The sequence below is a fragment of the Antechinus flavipes genome, chromosome 1 (assembly GCF_016432865.1).
Source record: "Antechinus flavipes isolate AdamAnt ecotype Samford, QLD, Australia chromosome 1, AdamAnt_v2, whole genome shotgun sequence".
NCBI classification, from domain to species: domain Eukaryota; kingdom Metazoa; phylum Chordata; class Mammalia; order Dasyuromorphia; family Dasyuridae; genus Antechinus; species Antechinus flavipes.
The window spans coordinates 512,256,872-512,279,240 of record NC_067398.1 but is presented as its reverse complement, the minus strand read 5'-3'; the positions used below and the strand labels follow the sequence as shown (position 1 = coordinate 512,279,240).

Genomic DNA, 22,369 nt, shown 5'->3' with positions numbered 1-22,369 from the left:
TTTATTGGGACTGAGGCTATGTTGCATTCCCTCCCTGATGCAAGACACCTTTCTCATTAACCTTACAAGTTGTGTTTGGCTGGAAAATTGTTTGACTCCCATCTTTGTATGGGTTCTGACACTCTAAAAATTATTTAGTGTCATTATTTAAAGATATTTGGAAGGATTTGGGGGTAAGCTCTGGCAAGTCCTTGCCTGTACTGTCATCTTGGCTCCACCTCAGAAATAACAATTGTAATAAAATACATTATGACTAAAATATAAAACCAGAAGAAATTTGGAGTATGCTAGTAGTTTTTTGCCGATTTGTGTTTAACAAATCTGTAGGATGTTAATCATGAGAATGAACTCCCAAATCTAAAATGGTTTTATAAAGAAATTTTTTTGATCATTTGCTAGGGAAAGAGCTGGAAACATGGTGTGGCTCCCTTTCCAATCTCTGGAAATGTGTTTATTACTATTATCATTATTACCTAGGAGGTTAAATTATTAGTAGTTCTGATAAGGTCCTAAGAACATTTGCCTAATATCTTCAGAGAACTAGTTCTTGAGAACTCTATCAACACATAAGTTAATTTAAATGGGGAACCTAAAATACAAGCTTTGAGTGGATCTAAAACAAGATCCGAGCAAACCCAAAATAAGCACTGGGTAGTATTTAAGCATTCCTTAGAGCTATTCGGCTTCCTTGGAGTATCTGTGAAGTCATCCTGACCTCCCTAGTAAGTTTTTGGGTTAGACAAATTTTCCAGCCACATAAAGCTAAGTTCAGACAGTATTAATAAATAATAAAGTAGTTTTTCATAGTATAATATTCACATTAAAGGAACTGTACTTATTAATTGTTTTAAAAATCGAGAAATATGTAAAAACAAACAAGTTCAAGAACCTCAGAATAAGAATCTCTTATTTATGGGGAAATAGACAAGATTGTCTAGGACTTGCTCAAACTCTGCCCACAGGCAAGGTTTCTCAACTCATGTCCTGAGTGTTCTTGAAGACACTGTGTTCTATGGGAATGAATGAGGTATCAGGAAATTAGGAGTCATCCAAATTCTCTAGTCCCGCAAATTAAAATAGGAGTGTTTTTTTTAATTTGGCTTCTCTGATATGTCATGGGAAAAGAAGTCATTATTACATGTATTTCAGATGGGGCTTGAAGGAGAACAGCTTTCACTGTTGAATGGCTGAAGTTTTTTTTTTTTTTTTTTGCCGCATTTCAAATACTCTTAATCTCCTTTTTTCCTCTTTCCTTTATCCTGTTTTTCATTTTCCAACTGAACAATCCATTTTCTGTCCTTTGGATGTTACACATACTTGGAGAAAAGGGCAAGTTAAACTGTACAAAAATATGAAGTTATTTTAAGGTACCAGAATGTCCATTCTTTATATTACATGAAAATATCACTTATTTCAGTTCAACAAACATTAAGTTCCTACTTATAAAAAGATTATATAAGTTAAATATAATAATATAAAAAGATTAAAAAACTGTTCCTAAAAATCTTATGTTCTGATACATCAGATATGCTGTATTACACAAATAAATACAAAATTTACATAAAGTAAGAGAAACTAAATTTAGGTAGGAAAAACAACTAGAGGGAATCAGAAAAGGCTTTGTATAGGACAAAGTATGCTTTGAAAGATATTAAGGAATCTTCCAGGCAGAAGTGAAGAATAAATGCATTTCAGACCTGGGGATATCATCTTTTATAAGAACAGGGAAGAGATAATGCAATATAGATATATAGAAACAGATAGAGAGAAAACAGTCAGTTTTACTATAACAAAGAATGTTTATCTATGAAGGAAAGTAATATGAATAAAACTGGAAACCTACAAGTTGCCAAGGGCTTTAAATTCCTAAGTGAGTTTTTATTTTATTCTAGAGGCAAGAAAGTCTCTGACATGAAAGAAAATAATATGTGTCATATATACAGGACAGTCACAAGAATGAGTATGCTCTAGGGAACAAAGATCATAAACAAATGCAGAAAACCTGACATTCTAAATATTTTAATTTTAATTTTGGTTTTTTTTTTTCAACTAAAAAATCCATTTTCCCACTCTTGAGGATTCCATTTCTTCCCATTGAAAAAGAGTGCCCAAAGGAAATGGAATATTATTGTTCTATAAGAAACAATCAGAAGGATGATTTCAGAGAGGCCTAGAGAGACCTACATGAACTGATGCTAAGTGAAATGAGCAGAATCAAGAGAACACTGTACATAGCAACAACAGGATTATGTGACGATCAACTCTGATGAACTTGGCTCTTTTCTTCTTCTTTTTTTGCTGAAGCAATTAGGGTTAAGTGACTTGCTCAGGGTCACACAGCTAGTAACTGTTAAGTGTCTGAGATCAGATTTGAACTCAGATCTTACTGACTTCAGGACTGGTGCTCTATACACTGCACCATGTAGGCTCTTTTCTACAATGAGGTGATTCAGGACAATTCCCACAGACTTGTAAGGAAGAGAGCCATCTGCACCCAGAAGGATGACTATGGGGACTGAATGTGAAGTACAACATATTTTTTTCACCTTTTTTGTTTGCTTGCTTTTTTTTTCTCATTTTTTTCCTTCTTGATCTGATTTTTCTTGTGCAGTGTGATAAATGTGGAAATATGTTTAGAAGAATTGAACATGTTTAATTTATATTAGATTATTTGCTTTATAGGGAAGGGAAGGAGAAAAATGTGGAACACACAATTTTGTAAAGGTGAATGATGAAAACTATCTTTGCATGTATTGTGAACATAAAAAGTTAGTATTAAATTTTTTTTAAAAGAAAAGAGTTCCCAGTTACATTTGATGAATTCAGGTAACTTGGCCAAGATTAACTAAATTTTCAGGAATTGAAAAAAACTGGTAGATTGCTAAATCAGTGTCAGTAATATCTGAAAAGTCATGGAGAATGGGAAAAAAAGTATAGCAGGATTGGAAATATCCCAATTTAAAAAAAAGTAGATTTTACAACAATAGCCCTGTGAAGTTCATTCTAATTCCTAGGAAAATCCTAGAATGACTTATTAAAGAGATGGTTAGTGACCATCTAGTGAAGAACAAAGTGATTACAAAAAAGCCAGTATGACTTTAGCAAAAAAAGAAAAGAAAAGAAAAAAGCCGTGCCAGATTAATACTATAAGATTTTTACAAAGAATTTTAAAAAGTATTTTATTTTGCACATATGGTGGGTAGTGTAGGCACAAGTCTTTTCCTCTCTCTAAGCATTCCCTTTCTAAGTTAACTCACTCATTACAATCTGCATTCTTGTTAGCACTTCAGAAGATCTAAAGTAGGAGCGATATACTACTGCAACTTACTCTCAGGGTGTTAATAGTAATGCTGGTGACTGGGAGTTATATGTTTTTTACTCATCACTTTAGCTCTTTAGCTCCAATTAGTATGCTTCCCATTTAACAAATTAATCAACATGAAACCAATAATTCTTAATCAAAAACATTTACCAAATAGAAAGCAAAACAAGAATAATCATAATGTAACAATCTATCCATAATTCTGGGTCACATTCTTCCACCAACCTCGTACAAAATGTCCCTGGGGAAGAATGAGTTTAAATTTACAGAAACCAAGGCAGAAAATAGGGAAAACCACAAGCCCAGGGCAAATCTGGACTACAGGCTTTGAGAGTCATGGTCTCCTTACTGACCAAAAAGTCACCTGTTAGGACCAGAAGTCACCCTTTGGACAAGTTTGGGGTTTGCAGAGCTATTCAGATCTGTTTTTTTTTGATGGGGCTTAGAGGCCTCTCAAGCTGTAAGTGGTAGTAAAATTAAAGGCAAGCTTCTGAGGAGTTTCCCTCTCTCAAGCCATAGGTATCAGTAAAAGAGAAGATAAAGTTTTAGCCTCTGCTTTCTCTAGTTATCTCTATTAAGCAGCAAGTGATTCTTCTTCCAATTAGCTTCCAGTCATAAAGATGATGATAACTAACATTTATATAGTACATTAAGTTTTCAAGCACTTTACATGTTATTTCATTTTATCCTCACAACAACTCAGTGAAATGGATACTATTATTTTCTCACTTTTGCAGAAGAAACTGAAAGAGAGTAAATGACCCACCAGAGTTATCCAACTATCAAATGTCTGAGTTAGAATTATGAACTCAACTCTTCCTGACTCCTGACTTGACTCCTGACTCTATCCACTGTGCCATTAAGCTGCCTCTGTGAAACCTTTCTTTAATCAATTTAGTTCTCAGATGCAAGAAAGATATGTCTTCCTTCAGTCAGCTAAGCAAGTGGACTCTGCAGGAGTCAGCTTGAACTATTTTTCTGTGAGTCATCAACTTATTTGGGTTTGCCTGGGCTCAGCTCCTTTCATGCAGCAGAAAAAAGTCTTAATTCCTATTGCTCCATTTTATAGTCTCAGTGTATATATTCTTTGCATTGTGTGGTCTTTGATTTCTACCTCAAAGTAGGGTTTTCTTAGGGTGAGGCCTAAATTCATATCTCTGTCACACATGTCACAAACTGGCAACATACAACTGTTGTATATTCACTAATGAAGTTCTAGCTATCAGGGTTTCTCAGCTATCAATCCTCAAAATCCTCTCTCATATAGTCATAAGAAAATTAGGTGCTAAGAAATGAGACATTGGGGTGGAGCCAATATGGCCAAAGAGGACACACACTTCTTTTTGATCTTCTCCTTGGACCCTCAACTAATTACCAAATTCAGTTTTTGAATTAATTCTAGACAGGCAGAATTCACAAATATTAGGAGTGCAGCAAGTTAATAGCAGAAGATAATTTCAAAGATCATCAGAAAAGGTCTGTTTTGGTCGGGCACAGAGGGAGGCAAGGTATAGGACACCAGCACACGCTGTGCAGACCTGGGGTGGGTCATGTCTCCACTGGATGGTACAGACTCTGTGCAGTGGAGAATCTATGGGGAGCACTCTACCACAGTGTTGGCTACTCTGCCCTGGTAGTAAGCCAGTAGATCAGCAGAGAAGTTATAAAACATCCAACAAAAAGTAAAGAGTGAACCCCAAAATGCCAGAATCTCAGGGGACCTGGCCACACCCACCCAGCATTGGGAGTGAGTCAGCATTGACCCAGCACAGGCACTGCACTTCTTGCTGCCTGTAGAGGAGGCTTGGAAAACCTCCCTTGCCCTAAAAGCAGATCCCAACTTTAAAAAAAAAAAATGAGTAAAAAGGCAAAGAGAACTCTAACTATAGACAGTTTCTATGGTGAAAGAGAAGAACAGATTTCAAACCCTGAGGAGACTAAAAGCAGATTGTTTCCAGATGAAGCCCCAAAGGGTGATATAACCTGATCCCCAACACATAAGGCTCTCCTAGAAGAAATTAAAAGAATCTTAAAAGAGAACTAGAAGAAAAATGGGAAAAGGAAAACAAATGAGACATTTTGGCCATTTTTGCCTTTAATATGTGCTTTTTCTCTGAGAGAATATTTTCTTTAAAAAAAATTCTGAATTTAAACACCCTCTGAGAAGAATATTTCCTCACACATACAGAAAGCAGAACACAAAAAAAGCCCAATTAAAAATTCAATAAATTCTACAAGTTTTTTTCTCTTTATGAACAATAATCTATTTTCTTTGCCCTCCACACCACCTCATACCTTGAAAAAGGAAGCCAAAATCCCTGTAACAAAAGGAATTCACTCAGTGGCCATATCCAAAGATGTTTTTTCAGTACCTTGTTTCTATCACCTGTGAAGAGTAAATTTCAATTAATATTAAGAGGTTTTCAAATGGTAAAAATAATTGTTATCTAGCTAACAACTTAGAGGGAGAGGAAATGCTTGTGATTACTGAGCTGTGTTTAAGATGAACTGTTTCTGCCCCCTTAATTTCAATCTTTTGAGATTAGTTTTGAAATACAGTCTGAGCACATCATTAGAACTCAATAAGAAAACCAGGTTCATACTGTGATGAGAGTTCCAATATAGTTCTGTAGAGAACAATGTGATAAATAGTTTAATGATGACAGCTAATTCTTTCTTTTTTGCCAGTGCACAACTTCTATACTTAGTAAGTTTAATTTTCCTACATTTAAAAAAATGTAGAAATGAAGATAGATTGTATGTGTCAAAGGTGTCATAATCACTTTGCTATGGACCTGATGTCCCTGCTTATTACATAGTTCCTGTAAAACAAAATAATTAGGTTTGAAGATGCATCCATAGATGGATGTTTCAATTATGTTCAAAATTCTTCAACTGAACAAAAGAAGAATCGCTAAAGCCATATACTTAAAAAAAAAAAAGTAAGGATTTAATAGAATTGCCTATATACTGTAAAAACTAATTATAGGGAATATTATCATAGTTCCTTGTTATAAATCATAGTTGACTTTAATGATGTCTCTACGTAATATGTAAAAGTTGCTACCACAAATTATTTTTCGTTTTGAAATGTCTCCCTATAAAATATGGAAACGACTCTTCTAATTGACACATTTGAAGGTGACTTAGTCATGCTTTTGGACTAGGTCTTTAAAAGTCATTGCTTAGATGGAAATGGAGAGAACAAGAGCTGAAAGATAAGAGAGGAAACTACATGCTGATATTTGAACTCATCTCTTTGGAAAAGCCTAAGTATCTGTGAATCATCTCCAGAAAATTACAGGTTCTAGAAAAGCAGGAATCACTGAGCCTCAGACATGGTAGTAAATGGAAGCAAAATCAGGGCATTCCTAGACTAAACCAGAAACTATAGGAATACAAGTTAGCAGCAGTGGAATGGCCATGGTAAGACTGTGGATTTCTTGGATATTTAGAGAAATTCTAGGACCCTAATCCAAAAGGAAAAGATTCAAAATCTAGCAGGAACTGGAATCAAACTCTTAAGACAGAATTAAATTGAGGGAAAACAATTCCAGACTTCTTTTATAAGTACTATAAGTTATCCAGACTATAAAGTTTGGGGCAGGGGTATGCTAGAGTTAGCTTCAACCCCCTAGAGAGCCATTGTAAGTATTTTTGCACATCAAAATCAGCAAATGCTACAAATTAGGGCTTGATCTATTATTTTGTCAATTTCTTAAGTGATGAAGAAAATTTTAATAATGAAACTAAATTTTAAAATATATTATGCCTACCTACACTTTCATTTTGGAAATAGTAATTAAAAACAATTCCCAGTACTCTCCTGAGTCTAGGAATGAAAAGAATCAGCTCTAGCAACTTGTTTTTTTCTTTAGAGGCCTCAAATGCAGAGTAATTTATAAAACTAGATAACTATTTGAATCTCTAGGAATATGAGGAGTTTCTCAAAGGAATAAGTGAATTTATTTTTAAATTTTTAAAAAGTTTTAACAGTATTTTTACCTTTGCAAAATCTTTTGTTTCATATTTTTTTCTTATCTTCTCTTCCCTCCCCAAGACAGCAAGCAATCTAATATAGGTTAAACATGTGTAATCCTTGACATATTCCCTTATTCATCAGGCTGCACAAGAAAAATCAGGTCAAAAGGGGAAAAAAAACAAAAACAAGCAAACAAATAACAAAAAAAGTGAAAATACTATGCTTTGATCCATTCTCAATCTCCATAATTCTCTCTCTGGTTATGGATGGCACTTTCCATATCAAGTCTATTAGAATTATTTCATTGTTGAAAAGAGCCAAATCCATCACAGTTGATCATCACACAATTTTCTTGTTATTGTGCATATTATTCTGCTGGTTCTGCTCATTTCACTTAGCATTAGTTCATGTAAATCTTTACAGGACTTTTCTGAAATCATCAAGCTCATCGTTTCTTATAGAACAATAATATTCCATAACATTCATAATATTCAGCCATTCTCCAACTGATGGGCATCCCCTCAGTTTCCAATTTCTGGCCACCAAAAAAAAGGCTGCCACAAAGCTTTTTCATATGGGGCCACAGATCTCTGTGGGATATAGGCCCAGTAGGAACACTGCTGGGTCAAAGAGTATGCACAGATTTATAGCCCTTTGGGCACAATTCCAAATTGCTCCCCAGAATTGTTGGATTAGTTCACGACTCCAGGTGAATTGATTTTGATTAAATTGATGAGTTTTCTCTGAGAGAGAGAGAGAGAGAGAGAGAGAGAGAGAGAGAGAGTGAGTGTGAGTGTGTGTGTGTGTGTGTGTGTGTGTGTGTGTGTGTGTGTGACAAACCCTTATGAAGTGTTATGGAAACTGGAGTCACTGTGGACTTATAAAGAGGCTTACCAGAGAGACGGAGACGGAGAGTTTTAGCTGTTTATGATTTCGTGTGAGGGCACTTTGTGTTTTGTATTTTCTGCTTGAATCAAACGAATTTTCTCTTTTGTTTGCTATAGAGTTAGCTTGAGGGCCATTTTGCCTCTTCTTTAGAGTTCTGAACACAAATTACTTGTTCTGCTACTACCAAGGGAGATCTCATAGAGAAAAAAAAAAGAAATATATTCTGTGTAAAGAACAGACCTCTGAATACAGAGTTAAAAAGACTTTAGTTCAAATGTTACCTTAGACATTAGTTTTGTGATCCCACTTAACCTCTGACTTCCTCAGTTTCCTCATCTGTAAAATGGGGATTATCACATCTACTCACAGAAATGTTATGGAGATCAAATGAGATAATATTTGTAAAGGACTAAGCATTGTGCCTGGTACAGATTAGCTGCTTATTTTAAAAACATTTTTGTAATATTTTCAGGGGAAATCCAAGGTAGGATCATGAGTTTAAAAGAGTGTTTTTACTAGAAGTTTTCAAGATTGAATCTAATCAACAAAAACAACAACAAAAACCAGGGCATCAATTCTGGACCATGAGTTATACAATAATAGTGAAAAAAGGGAATTGGTTTGTGTCAAAGTTTTAAAATGCAACAGATTTTCAGCAGTTCTTTTGGGAGCCAGGCTGTTGACGTCACAGCAGTGTTTAACTGGGGGATTAAATAGCTTAGCAGTGCGGGAATTACTCTTGTGATATCATCTGTGTTCTACTGCCAGTAAATGTGCTGAAAATACCCTGCTCCGGAAAAGCTATGTCTGTAAGAGACAGATCAGTTTTCCAAAAGAAAAACTAAGCCTCCCTTTGCCCCCTCAAAGAACCAAAACAAAACATACCCACATCCAATCCATGAGAGCCAAAAATCAATACACAAACAAATGCTGTGTTCATGTAAACAAGAATCCAGATCAAAAGTGCTATTTCATACATTATGTTCACTTGGTACATTAATGGAAATGTATCAGATTAGATATGACTTCCAGTATCATTCTGAATTGAGAAGGATTTATTTCTTTTTAAATTAAAAAGACTTGGGAATATAAAATTTATTTTTTAAGTACTGCTTCTTGGGATTGAACTACTCAATAAAGTATAAATTTAAACTTTGTCAAATTTAAAACTGTGTACTGAAAAATCATTTACTACTTTAGAAAGTAAAAGTAGCATAGTGTAATAGAAAGTATGTTGGCTTCATAGTTGGGAGGCTGAATTCAAATTCCCATTTTGACATAAAAACTAGGCCTTTTACTTACTAGTTGTAGGACTAAGAGTAGTGCCTTGAGTTCTCAGAGATATTATGAATTCATTTGTTAAGGGGTGATAATGATACTTGCAGTACCTACTTAAGAGGCTGTTGTGAAGCTCTCTATAAATGTTAAAAGGCTCTCAAGTGAGTTAGTTATTAATATTTTCTAATACATTTGTTTTTAATCTCTGTGAGACAACTAAACCAATTTTCTAAAAATCTAAAAATCTTCCAAAAAGTATAATTCCCATTTTTGATGAAAGAGCTACTCATTTTGTTTTTAAAACATTCCAAACAATATTAAAGGGAAATCTATGAAATATTTTTTCCCTTGAAATCTCAATTCTGAATATTTTGGTTAACAAGATTGTTGCACAATTCCTGGAACCCCTGAAAAGCACTTGTTGGTGTCTTGTTATGATCATAATTTACAAAGCATAAATCTTTTTGCACATGCTTTCACAGTCCTAATATATAATATAATATACAGTAAAAACAAGATTATATGATGATCAATTCTGATGGACATGGCTCTTTTCAACAATGAGATGATCCAGGCCAATTCCAATGATCTTGTGATGAAGAGAGCCATCTACACGCAGAGAGAGGACTGTGGGAACTGAGTATGGATTGCAATATAGCATTCTCACTGTTTTTGTGGTTGTTTGTTTGCATTTTATTTTGCTTCTTTTTTTTTAAATTGGTTTGATTGGATTTTTCTTGTACAGCACAATAATTGTATAAATATGTATCTATATATTGGATTTAACATATATTTCTACCATGCTTAACATGTATTGGACTATTTGCCATCTGGGGAGGGTGTGGGGGAAAGGGGAGGTAGTGGAATTGGAACACAAGGTTTTGCAAGTGCTAATGTTGAAGAATTGTCCACACATATGTTTTGAAAAATGAAAAGCTTTAATTTTAAAAAAATCTGATCAGTCATTATCAGAAACAGGCAAGGAAAGAACCTAAGACATCTAAGACACCTAAGGAAAGATATAACAAAAAATGCTTTTTAAAAGATAACTTTCAAATAGTTTGTGACAGAAAATTCTACTCTTTGTAAAACACATATATTTATTTTGGGATATCAATTAACATGAAATAAGTGACAGCTCAGTGTCTTTGATAGAAATAACAGGGTATCTGATTTCCAAATCTTGTTGAGGGAGGTCATCCAAATTTCTCATTTGTCCCAGCTCTCATTCTTTGATCTTCCTTCTTCCTTCTATAATATTACTGAATACTTACCAACAATTTTTTAACTAAGCACAACCTTGAGGTACCCAGTGAAAACAAGTGAAAGAATAACATTAGTTATTCCTGATGACTTTGCAGAATTCCTGATGGCATTTTGTCTACAACAAAGAGAGAATGAAAGAAAAATCATTACTCTAGAAGACTACATTGCAATAGTTATTTCAATTATTTGTGAGAGAATGGCATATATAATGGCAAATTTTTAATTCAAGGCTACTTTCTCCCTGTTATCCAATATAAAGCTGAGCCATTTTATGACAGTTAACATTTATGTAGCACTTTGTAGTTTACAAATTGTTTTCCTCATATCAACCTTGTGAGGTAAGTAGTGTATCATTTTTGCCTCCATTTTATAGAATTAAAGTTGAGAGATTACACTGAGAATTTAAGAAATAGCCAGTAAGTGTCAGACCCTAGACTCATTCCCATGTCTTTTATGAAGCTAGCAATTTTCCTACCATATATTTCCTTTCCCCTCCCCTCCACTCATCAATGAGTATGAATTTAGGAAATATAAATTAACTGAAATTACTAAGTGAAAAATAGTAATTGAGATATTTGTTAAATTCAAATATAAAATTGTTTCTTGATGAAAAGTAAATAATATATTAATGGGACAAATGTTCTAGCCACTTTTCACAAAGCATCATAAACATGAATACTTATATATTTATATATAGTATCTTTTCTCAATAGAATATAAGTTCTTTGAAGGCAGGGACTGTTTTATATTTTGTCTTTGTAGATCTGGTCAAGTGCCTTGAACATAGTAGATGCTTTTAAATTGCTTATTGGTTTGAATTGGATTGTATTGCTTGGCTCATGATGTAGGTCTATACCAAAGGCAACATAATTTGGCAGAGTTGATAACAGAACTGGACCTAAAGTTAGGAAGACCTGAGTTCAAAAATGGCTTCAGACTTTTACTGGCTATGTGATACTAGGTAAGTCACTTAACGTCTATAGTCCTCAGGTCCCTTACTATAAAATGGGGACAATAATGATAATGATAATAGCATCTAAGTTTCAAGCATAAAATGAGATGATATTTGTGAGTGCAAACCTTAAAGTACCACATAAATCCTACCTATATAAATATGTCACAGAACACCAAAATCATCTAGATTTCTTAGGTAGCTATGATTTTGCTCGGCATAGAATTGATCCAAAGATTAGGCTCTATGGATATGGAACATTGCATATAATGTCATTTTTTCTATGTGTTGGTTAGTTTTGCTGAATCTTTTTCTATTCTTTCTCTATTTCTCATTTTAGAAAATTATTTGTCTTAAGAAATAGCTCTCTGGAAGAGAGAGAAATAAACATAGAGGGAAAAATGTAGGTGATGGAAAAACAATCAATACAAATCTATTTTTAAAAAGAAAAAAATCCTCAAGAATGCCTCTGGGTTATAAACACAACTTTTATATCAATCCATCTCTGTCATCTCCATCTCCATCATCAACTTCTCTCCTGAGATCCAAACCCACATCTTAAATAAGATAATGCATGTAAAGTGATTTGTAAGCTTTATAGTGCTACTTGTCAGGATTTGGTTTGCTTATTATTGGATATATGTAGGGAACTCCCAAGAAGAAAACTCTCACTACAAATGCAAGTCAGCAATTGTTAAGCAATTTAGAGTTCTAGAAAGTTGTCAGTCAAATGACTTTCCTACTCACTACGAAAATAAGTCAGAGACAACTTGAACCCAGGTTCTCTTGACTCAGACTATCCACAACACAGGCTGCTTCTCAAGTCAGTTGTATTATTTTCATCATTATCATCGTCATTATCATAATCATTATCACTTTCTTCATGATGTGTACTCACAGGATATTTTCTTTTAGATATCTGACTGGTACTTCAAATTCAAAATATCTGCAACTAAGTTCATTACCTTTCTTTCAAAACTTTGTCCTTTTTTTGACTTCACTACTTCCATCAATGATACTGCCATTTACCTTGTGGCCTGTATTCAAGATCTTGGCAATACCTTTGACTCTTTTCTTTCTCATCTTATATTTAATCAGTTAGCAAATCCTATTGATTCTAACTTTATAATATCTTTCACAACAATTTTCTTCTATTGTTATTGCCACAGTTCTAAGTGAGTATTTCATTGCCGTCTACCTGGACCATCACTATCCTCCTAATAGATTTCTCCATTGCCATTCTCTCCTCTCAAATCCATTTTTATGCCATTGGTAGACCAATCTCAAGCAACCCAAAGTTAAGGAGTTTTGTTGTTGATTTCATATCCATAATAAAAGCTGTGGCCATGAACCAGAAGCTTTTTTAAGTTTAACTTTTATACTTCCACAAATTCATTTGCATGGCAAGATCTGCAGTTATTCTATCTCACATTCACACACTCCTGTGTGTTTTGTTGGAAGCAAGCTGTGAAATAGTTTGAAAGGCTTGTATACTGGCAATCTGAAATAAATTGAAATTAAAAGAATTTTCTAATCTTCTATCAGATGGAGGCTTGTGATAGAGATGTCTTCCTCCTCTTTGTACAAAGAGGTTGAATAAAAAGAATGGGTAATCTTTAAGAAAAGTGTTCAGCTATTGCTCTGGGTCCTTGCTTGAGGTAGGGTGCCTCTGCCATGACTAAACAACCGGGAATCCACTCTCACCAAGCTAAGGCTTTTTAGTTACTGCAGCCTAGCAGATGCAAACTGAAATGCTCAATTGGCTGCCTGAGGTTCAAAAGTTAGTTAGCAGTTCAGTTCATCTATATTGAGAACAGTTTCTACATGCAATCATCATGGAGACTTCATCCAATGGAAAGCAACCGTAATACATTGTCAGTGGGGAAACAGGCTCAATAGAGTATCATCAGAAAACATTGATAAGCCTTGAGTTCTTGCCATCTCTTCTGGAATGCTTCCTAGATACATGTTTATTTGATGTGTTCCCTTTCAAGTGGGTATCCCTTTCTGTGGATGTCCCTCTATCATGTGTGCTCTATAAGTCCATTCTTTTTAATGAGGTATGTGTATTTATTGGAGATTATGATGTAAGATTATGAAGGAGAAGTCAAGGTGTAAGTGATCTGTTAAGTTTTTTAATTTGTTCTTTTATTAAATGTTTTTGCTTTGAATTAACTTTACCCTCTTAATGAAAAGTTAAATGTAATGTTGGAGGCTCTTAAGTTATGATTTTGAGTGAATAGGGATATAGTTTCCTTGGCTCTCTGAAGTGCCTCACAGGAGAGAAGAGTTTGCACTATTTCTTTATAAAATCATCTTTCCTCATGTTATTGCAATGTTTTTCTGAAAATTAATCTTACTATCCTAATCGAATATATTCATTAAGGTTATGAATTCTCAAATGGTACCAAGACTGACTACTATTATGTTAAATATTTAATAGGCAACATCAGATCCAATTCTTTTTATACATTGATTTAAATTGTCCATTGTTTCAGATAAATGATGCTGATAAACTCCAGAACAGTGTGCTATAGCTTTATTGTCTATATTACCATTATTCATGATCAACAATTCTCTATTGTGACATACATCTTACTACTTAAATGCCAACACTGAAAGCTGGCATGAAAATTCTTTAGTATGCAGAAGGGGAAGGGATTTAAGACCAAAGTTAGAACAATTAGCCTTAGCAAGAAGTAGGTAGGTCATTTTCTCTGAGCCAAAAAAAAAAAAGAAAAAAAAAGAAAAAGAAAAAGAAAAGAAAAGAAATGCAGTGCTATTTTTGAATGGTAGAAGAGAGATACGGATAACATTCCAGTTGGATGGCTTCAGTCTCACCAAAGTAGGCTGTCATTTGCTGAAAATATAGGGAGTGAAGGTACTACTAGTACCTAGGGCTTGACAAGACAAATTTAAAGAAAGAATCAATAACAGTATTGCAAAGGATTGATAAGCAGCAATAAGGGACTAATTAGGCCATTTAACATTAAATTTAAAGTGGATAAAATCAAATTGATTTTGAGACTTCCTCAACCAATTCTCAGAAAATTGGAATTAGATGTAAGAAAAGAGGAATTAGATGGTGATGATTATCCTGGACTGAGGACAGATCAAAGAGCAAGAGTTAGTGAGTCATTAAAATGACAGCTCATGAAGTCAAGGCTTTGTTTGAAGGTAAAGTGAAGAGTGAACTAAGAGAATTGGGATAGCTTCAGAATGAAGTGGATTTATTTTCTCCTGTCAAGAAGAAGCCCATCTAGCTATTATCAGATATGGCCATTTTCCATACTATCCTGTTTGTATAGAATGATTGTGAGGCTGGAACGCTTTATTAACCTCCACTGATTATCCCCCATCCTCTGTGCATCTTTAAACAACCTTTAATATATTGATCAGCATATCTTTAGACATGTCTGAGACCTGGTCTGCCAATTGCATTCCATCTGGCTCCTTGATCCCTCCTTCTGAGCTCTGCCTTTAATTCCCTGAGAAATCCCCAGGCTGTATTTTCCCTATAAAAATATCTGCTCATGAAGATCTTTGCTAAGTCCTTTTTAGGACAAAGCCCACTATGAGGTTATTCTATCCCTCCTCATAGTGACTTCCCTTTCTTCTTACTATAGTTAATTGTGGTTTGTCTGCTAAATTCCAGTTAATAGAGTAATAAGAAGTTTTTCCTTTCTCTTGGTTAATTGTGAGTTCCCCTTAGGAACTTGTCTTTTCCTTTTCCAACTCTATTTCATATTTGCCACTTCTGGAGTACTCCTGGTGCCTATTTTACCTCTTATTTTGTCTGTAACCGCTTCCCCTAAATAAATCTATCTTTTGCCAAAGAGAATGGCTATTGTGTATTTGTCACATATTTATTTCAAACCAGGAATTGCAACCCTGACCTTATCAAGAGCACCCCAGGAAAGATCATGATTTTTGAGCTAAAAGTCAGTTTGTGAATGAAACAGGAAAGGTTTATTTTTTTAATATAATTTTATTCACTTTAAAGAACAACTTCAACTTCTCTGACCAGAAATACAAATGATTACTATATTTTTTTTTGCTTTTTTATTGAAGCTTTTTATTTTCAAAATATACAAGGATAATTTTTTACCATTGACCCGTGTAAAACCTTGTGTTCCAATTTCCCCCCATTACTCCCACTCCCTCTCCTGGATGGCAAGTAATCCAATTATGTTAAACATGGTAATGTATGTAAATCCAATATATGCATATATTTATACAATTATCTTGTTGCACAAGAAGAATCAGATCAAAAAGGGAAAAAAAAGAAAGAAAATAAAATTCAAGCAAACAACAAAAGAAGTGAAAATGCTATGCTATGATCCACATTCAATTCCTACAATCCTCTCTCTAAATTTAGATGTTATTATCACAAGATCACAAATGACTGCTTTGAAAGGTGATTATTAGAGGGCTTGACAGTAAATCCAGTCATAGGAGAATATATTGTTTTTTTTTATTATTAAAGTTTTTTATTTTCAAAGCACATGCATAGATAATTCTCAACATTCACAAATCTTATATTCCAAATTTTTTTTTCCTTCCTTTCCTCTCACCGCCTCTCATAGACAGCAAATAATCCAATATATGTTATATGTGTGCAATTCTTCTATACATATTAAAGAAAGGTTTATTAATGTGAATGGGAATTGTCTAGTTTCTGTGTAACCCTTGCCTCTTAGGCCAGCGTGCTGTAAGCACTGGTATAAAGATATCAAGTCAAGAAGCATTAATTAACTACTATATTTCGAGGCACTGTGCTAAACACTAGGAACACAAATACAGTAAAGAGAGAGAGTCTCTACCTTTGGGGAGCATCACAGAAAGTCTCATTGAGAAAGATCAACAGCACAACCAGGTGGAGAAATAAAGATATGGTTGTCCTGAGCCTAAAATGAAGGTTCTTGGAACCGGCTCTTATCAGAGGGAAAAGTTGATGTGGTAGGAGAGTACTTCCAATGAGAGAAATTATCTTGGGATGGAATGAACTTCCAGGAAGAAAAGGTTACTATGGCATTATTGAGATGACTCTATTGAAAAACTGTATAGACTTCAACCCAAAATTTACCAATTTAGTGATGCAGAAGTTGTGGTGAGATACTACTGTGAAAAAATCAGTTATGTTGTATATTACTTAATAAGGCCAGTCAAGGAATCCTAACATGGATTCCTGTTGCACAGGATGACAGCTGGGAACTGAGGAGTAACTCATTCTAAGAACTCTTTCCATATGACAAGGTATGCTGGGTGAGACTTCAAAACTTTCGGTGGAGAACCACTTCCAGCAACACCCTCCCCTTTGGGGCTAGCTAAGGGTATAGACAGACAGACACAGAGAAAGGCAAAGAGGCCGAGAAACAGAGAGAGACATGGAGAAACAGACAGAAGAGCTAAAGAGATGCCATCTTTCCTTCCAAGGTTTAGTCAAAAGGGAATTGTACTCGAACTTTCTACCTTGCTTAAAATCCTTTTAAATTTCTATGCTCTCATTTATTCTAAATTTGAAAAAAGAAAAGAAGAGAGACAAATTTGTGTGATTAATAATGGAAAACAAGATATTGGGAGAAAGGGGGAAAAGTACTTTTCTTTTTTCCTCTTTGCATGGCCCTTACAAAAGGAAGACTATAAATGTAAATGTAGTAAGTATGCTCTGCCTCATTATCTCTCAAGTCAGGATGTTACATTTCCCTTCAGGATCCTAAGGACTAACTAAAAGTTTGAAATAGGTCTTTTTATAATATCAAGTTCAAGCTCAGCTAAGAGAAACACAGAAAATCTCTAAAATTTTGCTCAAATCTATTTCCAAAACTCGAGAGAGAGAGAGAGAGAGAGAGAGAGAGAGAGAGAGAGAGAGAGAGAGAGAGAGAGAGAGAGAAAGAAAGAGAGAGAGAAAGAGTTTCTATGTGCATAAAATGCCATTTGTTGCTACCAGGAATTACGGAATTGTGAAGGGGAAACTTGCTAATCTTATATGAATAAACATTATAAGGATGTTATTTTTCATCTGTTTATACTGAATCAATCTAAACATTGTGGTATTTTAAACAACGATATAAGATACAATATATGCCAATGCTAATTCTGTACAAGTATTTTTAATTTATCAAATTTAATTTAATTTTCACTTGAAAAGCACTTAATGGCATCTTACCTGTTAATAAATTTCTGATGCGGTATTAACAGGGTGCACATTGATGACATTTGTTTAATAGAGCTTTTAAAATTCATGACCAATGTACTGTTATTTGTGTCTGGGCAACTAATTGACTGCCTTTCTCTTAGCTAGCCTACTTCACAAATAGGTAGTGTATCACTTAAACAATTGTCTATAATGATGGAACCCTCCCACCTACAACATAGAGAAGCTTCACCTAAAAGGAGGCAAAGCTGTCCCAGGACCTGATTGATCCCGGGTTCCTTCCCTCCACCTTTCTTCCAGATAATATAGGGTAGGTCCAAGACCAAACTGATTAGCTTCCCATTCTTTTAAAGGCATAAAAAAATCTCAGCTATGTGGAATTAGACTTGATGGGTACTCAGCTCACTTGCTTAAAAGCTTTAAGAAGTGAGGGAAGCCAAGTCTATATCCTTTTAACAAGTAAACCTCTTTTTGGTCAACAGGTCAATGACTTAGAAGTGCCTCATTTTGTCCTTTGAATAAAAAGTAAACTAAAAAAGTATGACCATTAGAGTCTCAACCCCTACATTTAACCTTTTTTAAACAAACAAACAAAAAAAAGCCATAAGGATGAGTATTAGCAAATCTAGGGACTCCCTTGTCTGTAAGTCACTTTACCTTCAACTCAAGGCTGCCAGTTACATTTTTTAATTGTTCTAATTCTTATAAGTTTTTTCTATACATCAAGCCTTATTGCTGCTTCACAGAATTCACTTTTTTTGACTTAGTTCAAATACCATCTTCACCTGAAATCTTTTCTGATCCCTTGAACCATTCATATTTTTCCTCCCTATCTTATATTTAATCACAATGTATTTGTTTAATTATTATATATTTTGTATTTATATTCTATAAATATGTATTTACATGTCTCCCATTCCATTTTTTCTCAGTTCTATTTCCAATATTTAGCATGGTATCCAGTATTTAGCATTCACTTTTAAACAAGTACTTAACAAATTTATATTAATTGATTTTTCTTTGCCTTAGTTTATAAAATGAGGAAGCTTACAAATAACCTCTGAGTCCCTCTGCTGAAGACTCTATTATAACTGCAAAATTTCTTCTACTATCCTAGTAGAAAAGTAGAACTCAAATGGGATTTATTTAAAAGGGAACAGTAAAGAGTTCTGCTGGTAGTAGTATCTACAATCTAGGTATCTTCTTAAAAACAGAAGGATAGGAGTAGCTAAGTGGTGCAATGGATAGAGCACCAGCCCTGAAGTCAGGAGGACTGAGTTCAAATGTGACCTCAGATACTTAATCCTAGCTGTGTGACCCTGGGCAAGTCATTTAACCCCAATTGCCTTAGCAAACAACAACAACAAAAACAGAAGGATGCCCAGGATAAATGTCACAAAATGCTGCTTGGCTAAATAGGAAGAATATGTCTTCAAATCAACTTTTTAAAACAAAGTTAGTGGGGAAAGTAGGAGGTGAGATTCTTCAATTGGCCAAAAGCTACCAATGAGGAGGCTGCAAAGAGCTGAACCAAGGAGGCAGAGAAATACTGGTAATAATCTCTCATTTTATGTATGGTCATTTTCCACAGAAAAGTTTGGAGTGGGAAAAAGACAGGATTTCTGGTAGGTTGATAAAACATTAGAGATGAAGAAAAAGGGAAAGCAAAGAGAAGTTTAAAAGTGGGGGTAAAAACTACTTCCTTTGGTTCTGGCATTTTGACTAGGTATGAACACTTTTCGATTAAATCAGAGGGTTAAAACTGACTATGAAGTGGGCCTGTCTGAATTAATCAAAAAGTATTTGTAACTAGTCAAGTCACCAGAGCCAAGTAGGGTGGTTTCTCTCCTACCCTTACAAAGACACAGACTTTGAATGAATGAGTGGATGGGAATTCCCCAGAGCCAGAGGCACGGAGGGAGGAGCCAACACCACCCTACTTTCCCAGCATCTGCATCCCCAGAGAATTCTAGAAGTGGACTCTTCAGTTGAGATCATTCTCTCCCCAGTGAAACTGAGATTTCTTTTTGCTTCTGGGACACAGAATCCCTGCCCCTCTATTATATAGTTTCTCTAAGCCACATAATCCCAGCAAAACTTTACTGTTTGACTTGGTAAATATATTTCTCAATATTGCATGATTGTCTTTTGAATAATAAGCATGTGTTGAGAAAGGGAGGCTAACGTGCTACATATTAAGCTTATTACCTTCTAGAGATGAGACAGAACTGCTCCCCTACCACCTATTCTGAGACACCAGGAAAAGTGACTTTTCTCTTGAATTCTCCCCCAAAGAAGCATATCCTTATACTGTAACTCCAAGGCCCACACTCCTCCTTGAAGTCAGAGGACCAAAGATAGGATCTCTCAGTTAGGGCTATTTTCTTAATTTCCAGGAAGATGAAACTCTTAGTAGAATCTAGCATGGCAGAACCTCTCTACATAACCCCATTCCTCAGAGCCACAGAGTCTTTAACAGAAGAAATTATTTTTACTAAGTGGGTATTAACTTTATTTTTTTTTTTAAAGCTACTGAAGTGGTGGGGGGGTGGGGGGGGAGCGGGGAGAGAGGATTCTACTCCTTTACTCTGATGTATCTGAAATTACTGAAGGAAGTGTGAAATGCTCCAGTTTGCTGCTTTCTTCTATGTTCTACTGAACAGAACCCTGGACCTAAAGCTGGGAAGATCTAATTATATATCCTGCCACTTCCCTCTTTTCAGACTCAGTTTCCTTCCCTGTAAAATTATGAAAAGAACACCTACTTTACTAGGTTATCATGAGGACCAAATGTAATAATGTATGGACAACACTCTGCAAGATCTGAAGCTGTGTATATATTTTTTTCCAATCATTAAGATTTCCTTTACAAATTTTAAACTCTATTCCTCACCAATTTCAAGATATCCTTAACTCCCTCCAGCTGTTACTAGTAATCTCTACAAAGAATTTTTCTCATTCCTTTCTTACACATGCTACTCTGTCATGAAATCCTTTCAGAATAGAGACAAAAATCAACAAAATACATGACAATATTATAGGAACAAAAAAGTTTATAAGGCAAGGAACAAATGAGAATTTCTTCAAAAAGAAATATAAAATAGTAATCTAACTGCTTCTGTATTGCTTGAAGTGTTGGGGGGAAGGCCAAATATTTTAGTAATATTCATGCATCCCCCAAATCCAATACCTGAAACTATTTTCTTTTTTTTTTAAATAACTTTTTATTGATAGAACTCATGCAGGGTAATTTTTTACAGCATTATCCCTTGCATTCACTTCTGTTCCGATTTTTCCCCTCCCTTCCTCCACCCCCTTCCCCAGATGGCAAACAATCCTTTACATGTTGTATAGGTTACAGTATATCCTGGATACAATATACATGTGCAGAACCAAACAGTTTTCTTGTTGCACAGGGAGAATTGAATTCAGACGGTATAAATAATCCAGGAAGAAAAACAAAAATGCAAGCAGTTTATATTCATCTCCCAGTGTTCTTTCTTTGGGTGTAGCTGCTTCTGCCCATCTTTGATCATTTGAAACTGAATTAGCTCTCTTTATGGAAGAGATCCACTTCCATCAGAATACATCCTCAAACAGTATCGTTGTTGAGATATATAATGATCTCCTGGTTCTGCTCATTTCACTTAGCATCAGTTCATGTAAGTCTCGCCAGTCCTCTCTGTATTCATCCTGCTGGTCATTCCTTACAGAACAATAATACTGAAACTATTTTCTTCTTTAAAAGCCAAAAAAGTGTCCAAAAAAAAAAAATCTTACTACCTATAAGAAGCATTTCAGTCACCCAGGGTATTTGAAAATGAACCTGACAAAAGTATTGTTAACAACCATAGCCCCAAACCCCCAGGAAAACTGGGTTTGAGAACTTAAAGTGACCCAAAAATCCCAAAATCCCTTTTGTACACTTTAAAAGACCTTTGTCTCCTTTCCTCCTGCCTAATATTAGGAGCAGAAATCTCATGCCCCTATCTTTGATATATCCCTTAACAAACAGTTGCAAATAGATAAGGAAGCAGGCTAACCTGTTTACTGGTTTCTTTAGAGCCTATAAAAGGCCCTGTGTCCTTTTGTTCGGGGCCACACACTTTGGATGCGAATTCTGTGTGACCAAAGTCGACTAATAAATTCTCCAATTGAAAATTAGTATTTCTCAACTCGTCTCTATATCTTGGCACAACAGTATAATTTCTACATTTATCTGTCACTATTAAGATCGCAATGAACTTTGCATTTATGATCTTCTTGAGGTAAATATTATCATCCTCATTTTTCAGATGAGAACTGAAGGGATTTGTTTATTGTCACAGTAAGTGTTAAGGTTAGTGAGATGAGAGTTTAGGTATTACTGATTCAGAGGCTAGCATTTTAAGTACCACTGCAAATAGATGCTACTATTTCAGAAGTGGAATGATTGGTTATTTACCAAAAATTAACAATTGGTTGGTACATTCTTAAATTTAGATTTTCAAGAAAACTATAATCTAGAAAGTTAAAATGTTTGAA

General features: G+C 34.8%; 1 long non-coding RNA gene across 1 annotated transcript in view; it reads right to left on the bottom strand.

The window, feature by feature from the left end:
• The window catches only part of LOC127544045 (uncharacterized), a 48,930-nt gene that overhangs the window by 18,546 nt on the left and 8,015 nt on the right, over positions 1 to 22,369 (bottom strand). Inside the window, exons 2-3 of the long non-coding RNA XR_007949363.1 lie at positions 10,745 to 10,851; positions 5,618 to 5,708 (exon numbers count right to left, since the gene is read on the bottom strand). This is a non-coding gene — a long non-coding RNA (uncharacterized LOC127544045). The remainder of the gene's footprint in view (positions 1 to 5,617; positions 5,709 to 10,744; positions 10,852 to 22,369) is intronic.